The sequence below is a fragment of the Bubalus bubalis genome, chromosome 7 (genome assembly GCF_019923935.1).
Source record: "Bubalus bubalis isolate 160015118507 breed Murrah chromosome 7, NDDB_SH_1, whole genome shotgun sequence".
Classification (NCBI taxonomy): domain Eukaryota; kingdom Metazoa; phylum Chordata; class Mammalia; order Artiodactyla; family Bovidae; genus Bubalus; species Bubalus bubalis.
The window spans coordinates 62113639-62120789 of record NC_059163.1 but is presented as its reverse complement, the minus strand read 5'-3'; the positions used below and the strand labels follow the sequence as shown (position 1 = coordinate 62120789).

Here is a 7151-nt window from a genome sequence, read left to right as displayed (position 1 = left end):
CAGGGACGGGGGAGCCTGGTGGGCTGCCGTGTATGGAGTCGCACAGAGTCGGACAGGACAGAAGTGACTGAGCAGCAGCAGCAGCACTGACACCTCTTATTTCTTAGCCATCACTCATTATATAATTAATATTTTCTTTCCCACAAGATTTTGCTGTGCATCCAGTAAGAATTATGTTGATTTTTTATCCTCAGTATACCCTAGCATTTAGTACAGTTTATTATATAATAAACATAAGTTAATGTTTACTCTAACCAAGATCATTATACTCAAATTGATTCACCCCAATCTTAAGAGTGTGATGTAGTGAATAAACTCATTCTCCTCTTCACATGATCAGCACATATTTGTGGAGCACTTAAGGGCAAAACTATGTATAACTGGAATCCATGGTGTACAAAACAGTGCCAACAGGAGAAGATATGTTACGTAGTTGGAGGTAACAAAGAAGTGGGCTCCATTACCAATCTGATTGATAGCAACCTTTCCCTAATTCAAAGAACTATAACTATAAGCAGCCCGAGAAGTTCATTCAAAGACCTAGAAATGAACTAATATTATTACCTTTAACTCTGATTTGACTTTGTTTTCTGTTCATGATGACAGAATTAGTGAGAAAAAAATTGACAACAAAATTACCAACATAAATTCACATGAGACGAGTGATGAGTCGTGCTGATCACAACGTTCTCTCATTATTTGTTCACATACACCCTTGTGTGTCATCTCGGAACACACGTGCAGAGATGGAGAAAACAGAGCCTGCTTCTGCGTTTCCTTCTTTCTTTCCAACACAGATGTTTGGCAGCACTCATGAGATGGCATTGTGCTAATACTGCGCCACATTTATGCTTGTGTTTATCTTCAAATATATCTAACTGGTTTGAAGCCATAAATTTTTTTAGCTATAATTACAATTATGCCCTGGGTGACATTGTAGATGGCTTATTGTGTTCTAAAAAGGTAGGAAAGTCTGCTTCTGGGAATTAGTGAGTGAATGTAATGATTCTAGAAGCAACACTATGTATCATAATGAACTCAAATCAATATTTTTATGGTGGAAGTTGATGTGTTTGCTGCTACTTTCTTTTCTAAGTTAAAAAAAAAAACAAGGTTGGAGTAAACAGCTAACATTTTCACAAAAAGCTGGAAATTTTAAATGCACGGGTTATTTCCAAAGGAAATAAAAATATAGAATATGAAAAACAATACAATGAATTCTTCACTTATGGAAAACAATTTCCATTGTCCAGATACTCAAGCATCTAAAACACAACTGCAATCTATAACTTAACTCCCTACTTTCCTTTTTTCTTTTAATTATGTAAATTTTAGATGTACAGCATTATAATTTGACAACTGTGTATGCTACAAAATGATCACTGCTATAAGTCTGGTTATCATTCATCACCATACAGTTGATCTCCTTCATGCCTTTTACCTACCCCCAACCCACTTTCTCTTGGTAAACACTACTCCGTTTCTGGTATCTATGAATTTGCTTTGTTTTATTATATTCTATTACAAGTGAAATGATATGACGTTTTTCTCAGTATGACTTATTTCAGTTAACATAATACCTTCACTGTTCATTCATGTTGTTACAAATGACAAGATTTTATTTTTTTATAGCTGAGTAGTATTCCTATTTGGAGAAGGAAATGGCAGCTCACTCCAGTGTTCTTGCCTGGAGAATCCCAGGGATGGGGGAGCCTGGTGGGCTGCCATCTATGGGGTCGCTCAGAGTCGGACACGACTGAAGCGACTTAGCAGTAGCAGCAGCAGTATTCCTGTAGATAGATAGATAGATACACATATATGTATGTGTGTGTGTATGTGCCACATTTTCCTTACCCATTCATCCATCAGAGGACCCTTTGGTTGTTTGCATATCTTGACTATTGTACGCAATGTTGCAATGAACATAACAGTTCACATATCTTTCAAATTAGTGTTTCATGCTTGTCATATAAATATCCAGAAGTGAAATAATTGGATCATATCTTAGTTTTATCTTTAATTTTTTGAGGATTGTCTATACTGTTTTCTATAATGGTTGTGAAAACCTTGAGGAAATTGATGGACTTTACACTTCTATTTTTGTCCTATAGGAAAAGGGAGGGATTGTATTGTAATAAGGGCTGCACAAGGCCATTAGCATAAGATCCTAAGTATAGTGTTTACAGAACTTACTCCAAGCAGTCAGCCAGGCAATGGTCCTGGCTGCAGAGAGTGAGATAAAAGGTGGATTGCAGTCTTCTCATCTGGGCCCTCTAGGCCCTCCAGTCTTGGGCCTATGGGTGAGCTGGAGAAGCCAAGGGCAGGAACAGGCTGAGGGCTGTGTCCTGCAGGACTCCAGAACCCACTCCATAACAACCAACCGGCCTGGTCCAGGCCTTGAAGCAGCAGTAAACCTTTCCCCCATCTCTGCCTCCACAACCTAATGGCCACAGCGGTCTCCATAGGCTGTGGTCCACAGGATCGGACCTGTTTGGGGCCTCGGGAGCCTGAGGACTGGTGGGAACTGGATGCTTGGCTCCTTCAGTGATGACAGCTGGGCAGGGTCTGGGGACCCAGCCATGAGGCCATCACCAGCGGAGATATGCCTCTTCCGCCCTGCCTGTGCACTGGTGGGAGGACCCAGACTGTGTGCTCCATGAAGACTCCCAGGCAGTGTTAACTGGCTGGAGTAGGGACTGCCTTCGCTTAGCCAGGCCCTGACTTCAAAGGGTGAAAGTTAAGACTTGGGACCTTGCCGTTTCTTGTCAGGATGGAGAATAACATTTGTTTTGGTGGAGGTTTACAGGAATAGCATGACCTGACTGTGAGCTCACTTCAAGCACAAAGGATCTGGCCCCAAGAAGTTTGCAACAACTAACCACATTCCTTCCTCAACTTTCCTATAAAAGGATTTTGCTGAACATTTTCAGAGAGTTCAGGGTTTTTAAACCATGAGCCACCTATCTCCTTGCAAACCTTTCTCTGCTCCAGACTTTGATATTTAGCCTTACTGTGCCTTGGGCACAAGAACTTGAGTTCAGTAACAATCTCATTGTGGTTTTGTTTTGCATTTCCCTAATAGCTGGTGATGCTGAACATCTTTTCATGTGCCTGTTGACTATCTACTTGTTTTGTTTTGTTTTGTTTTGTTTAATGTCTATTCAGATCTTCTGTCAATTTTAAAACCAAACTTCCTACTTCGAGTTTCTGAGTGCCTTATCTTTGAAATGTCTCTCAAGGAGGAATGAAAACAAAAATAAACTGGAGATAAAAATAGTAAAACATAGATATGCAAAAACATTGGAGGTAAACTGGGCTTAAGTAGGTATATTTTCAGAATGGCTGAAATTTTTGCCTTTAATACTAAATGACACTAATGTGTCACGTTATAAATGAAATGATCATATGTCACATTATTATGTGCCATGCACTGACCAGGTGCTTAAGAATTTCCTCTTATTTCCTTATTTTGTGGAATAAAGAATTAAGCATCAAAAATATCAAGTAAGTTGTCCAAATATCCAAAGCTATTAATAAATTAAATTTCAAAATACAAAAAAAAAATTCATTCCAGCATTTTAAAATAGAAATCTGCCTTAATTATAAGAAACTGCTCTGTGTGTGAAGTCGCTTCAGTCGTGTCTGACTCTTTGCAATTCTATGGACTATAACCCACCAGGCTTTTCTGTCCAAGGGATTCTCCAGGCAAGAATACTGTGGTGGGTTGCTATGTCCTTTTCCAGGAGATCTTCCTGACCCAGGAATCAAACCCACATCTCTTTACGTATCTGGCATTGGCAGCCAGGTTCTTTATGACTAGTGCGACCTGGGAAGCCTGGGAAGCTGCCCTACCCCTGTGTCATAGCAGTGTAAAACCTCAGGGTCCAGCATTGTACCTGCTATATTACATGCACACAACATTCACACTATTGAAGAATTAAAATGAAGAAAACGAAAAAATAATGGAACAAATATGGAGGAAGCATTTATGTCTTTGTTGGTAACATAGAATCATCATTAAAATCCTTAAAATCAAAATCCCTATTAAGCTTTTCCCTCCAATAGTCTATATCTAACTGATACTGTTTTGGAAAATCTTAACCAAACTTCACAGAAATATATCCAAATGAAAAACAAGAGTATTTTTAGATAAATGGATATCATTCACCATGAACTTTTGTGGCATTATTTAGATTACTTGCTGCTGCCTTTTTTTCCTTTTAACTTCCTGACTTTGAATTATATTAGAGGAACTGAATCCTGGACATCTGAGTTTTTTCCTATAGTTTTCTAGATTTTATATTTTCCAATTTATATATTAATATCACTAGCTATTCTATATGTATCTTTTTAAAAGTGAAGTCATCCAAGGAAGAAAAGGTGTAATATTTGTAGTTGAATGAGAAGAAATTTCATTGTTTATGTTTTCATACGAAATAGAATTGTATTTAGTTGTAGAAATGGACCTCTATGTTTCTCTCTCTATTTCTCTCACCACTGTTTTTTTTTTCATAAAGTCATGTTCGAAGTCCAAAATTAGAGACACAACAATTTCTGAACAGAAAAAAAGGCTTCTTCCAAGTCATTAAGAGTCACAGTTCACTTGTTCACACGTTTCTCTGTCCCCGTAAAACTTCCTGTACTCACCCTATTCAGAAGGTCTTTGCCATCTGATTCATGTGTAAACATGCACTAAGCTGTAGATTAATTACATCATTTATAATTTGAATTATGAATGCCTTAAAATTTGCCTTTTAATTTAGTTCATGGATATAGTCACCCGAAGAAGTGGCTAATGTGACATCTCCAAAAAGACTGCAGTCACAGGGGAAAAGTCAGAAAATAGAACAACAGGTCAGATAAGAGGTTAAGTTAGATGAACTTAGCAGATACGCTTAGGCCATGGTGGTGGTTGTAGCCGTGCAGAGCCTGGCCGCCCAGACATCCAAAGTGCTGTGCTGTCCTGCCAGCCCGCAGCCCCGCTGGCCGGGCTCTGCTGGTCATGGTGCCGGGCCAGCAAGGTGCAAGCCCTGAGGAGGTGTTTGCTGTGTGCGCTAGGTGGGGAGCTGGGAGGACGCCCCAGGCGTGCAAGCAACAGGGCCTCACACACCTGAGCCAGGAGGAGAAGGTGCTGCGGAGGAAATTAAAAGACAGAGTAGCAACTCAGACAGCCAGAAACCGAAAGAAAGCTCAAATGAGTGAGCTGAAACAACAAGTGGTAGATAAGGGAGAAGAAAACCAGAAACTTTGCTAGAAAATTAGCTTTTACAAGATAAAACTCCTGGCCTCGTTTGTAGTTGAGAACCAGAAGTTAAGACAGCTCCTGGGGATGGATGACTGAAGAGGAAGCAGAGAACAGGGGGAATGGAGCCAGGCCGGTGGCCTCCTCTGCTGAGTCCACAGCAGGTGCAGAACCAGTCATTACCCCTCCAGAACATTCCCGATGGATTCTCACGGTGTTGACTGTTCAGACTCTGAGTCTGATATCCTGTTTGACACTTTCTTCAACTTGGACCCAGTCATGTTCCTCAGATGTCCTTCCCCAGAGTCTGCCAGACTGGAGTAGCTCCCATAAGCAGACTCAGAAGGACCCAATTCCTTACTGACTTCCCCTTGTCCATCCCTGAGGATGTCATCAGCCAAGGTGAAAGCCATTAATGAACTGATTTGCTTTGACCACGTATGTATAAAGGACTTAGTCTTAAAAATACCCTCTGATAGAGAGACAAGTTAGTGTGGTAGTGAAGATTGAGGAAGCACCTTTCAGCCCCTCAAAAAAGATCACCCAAAATTCACTGTCTCAGTGAAGGAAGAATTTGTAGAAGATGACTTCATTCCGAAGCTGGATATCTCAGATCCGCTTTCAATCAGCCACTGCCTAAAGCCATCTTCCTGCCTACTGGATGCTTGTGGTGACTGTAGCTATGAGGCTTCCCCTTCTCTCTTAAGTGACAGGTCGTATCTGACCATTCTTGGGAAGACCCTTTTGCCAGTGAACTTTTCCCCTGGCTGATTAGTGTCTAAAGTGTAATCCAATATTGATGCTCTTTTTTTGACAATTAGACGGCCTGGAGGACAGCACAGAGGCCTGTGCTTCATCCAAAAAGCCAAAGCAGAGGGTGTATGGTCCTAGATAATTCCTGAAAAGTATTGGTTCAAAACTCATCAGATCAGATCAGATCAGATCAGTAGCTCAGTCGTGTCCGACTCTTTGTGACCCCATGAATCGCAGCACGCCAGGCCTCCCTGTCCATCACCAACTCCCGGAGTTGACTCAAACTCACGTCCATCGAATTGGTGATGCCATCCAGCCATCTCGTCCTCTGTCGTCCCCTTCTCCTCCTGCCCCCAATCCCTCCCAGCATCAGGGTCTTTTCCAATGAGTCAGCTCTTCTCATGAGGTGGCCAAAGTACTGGAGTTTCAGCTTGAGCATCATTCCTTCCAAAGAAATCCCAGGGCTGATCTCCTTCACAATGGACTGGTTGGATCTCCTTGCAGTCCAAGGGACTCTCAAGAGTCTTCTCCAACACCACAGTTCAAAAGCATCAATTCTTTGGCACTCAGCCTTCTTCACAGTCCAACTCTCACATCCATACATGACCACAGGTAAAACCATAGCCTTGACTAGACAGACCTTTGTTGGCAAAGTAATGTCTCTGCTTTTCAATATGCTATCTAGGTTGGTCATAACTTTCCTTCCAAGGAGTAAGCGTCTTTTAATTTCATGGCTGCAGTTACCATCTGCAGTGATTTTGGAGCCCAAAAAAATAAAGTCTGACACTGTTTCCACTGTTTCCCCATCTATTTCCCATGAAGTGATGGGACCGGATGCCATGATCTTTGTTTTGAGCTTTAAGCCAACTTTTTCACTCTCCTCTTTCACTTTCATCAAGAGGCTTTTGAGTTCCTCTTCACTTTCTTCCATAAAGGTGGTGTCATCTGCATATCTGAGGTTATTGATATTTCTCCCGGCAATCTTGATTTCAGCTTGTGTTTTTTCAGCCCAGTGTTTTACATGATGTTCTCTACATATAAGTTAAATAAACAGGGTAACAATATACAGCCTTGACATACTCCTTTTCCTATTTGGAACCAGTCTGTTGTTCCACGTCCAGTTCTAACTGTTGCTTCCTGACCTGCATACAAATTT

At 41.1% G+C, this 7151-nt stretch overlaps 1 pseudogene; it reads left to right on the top strand.

Moving 5' to 3' along the window:
• The first annotated feature begins 2213 nt into the window (after positions 1–2213).
• LOC102415220 lies at positions 2214–6024 on the top strand (annotated as a pseudogene).
• Positions 6025–7151: the final 1127 nt, after the last annotated feature.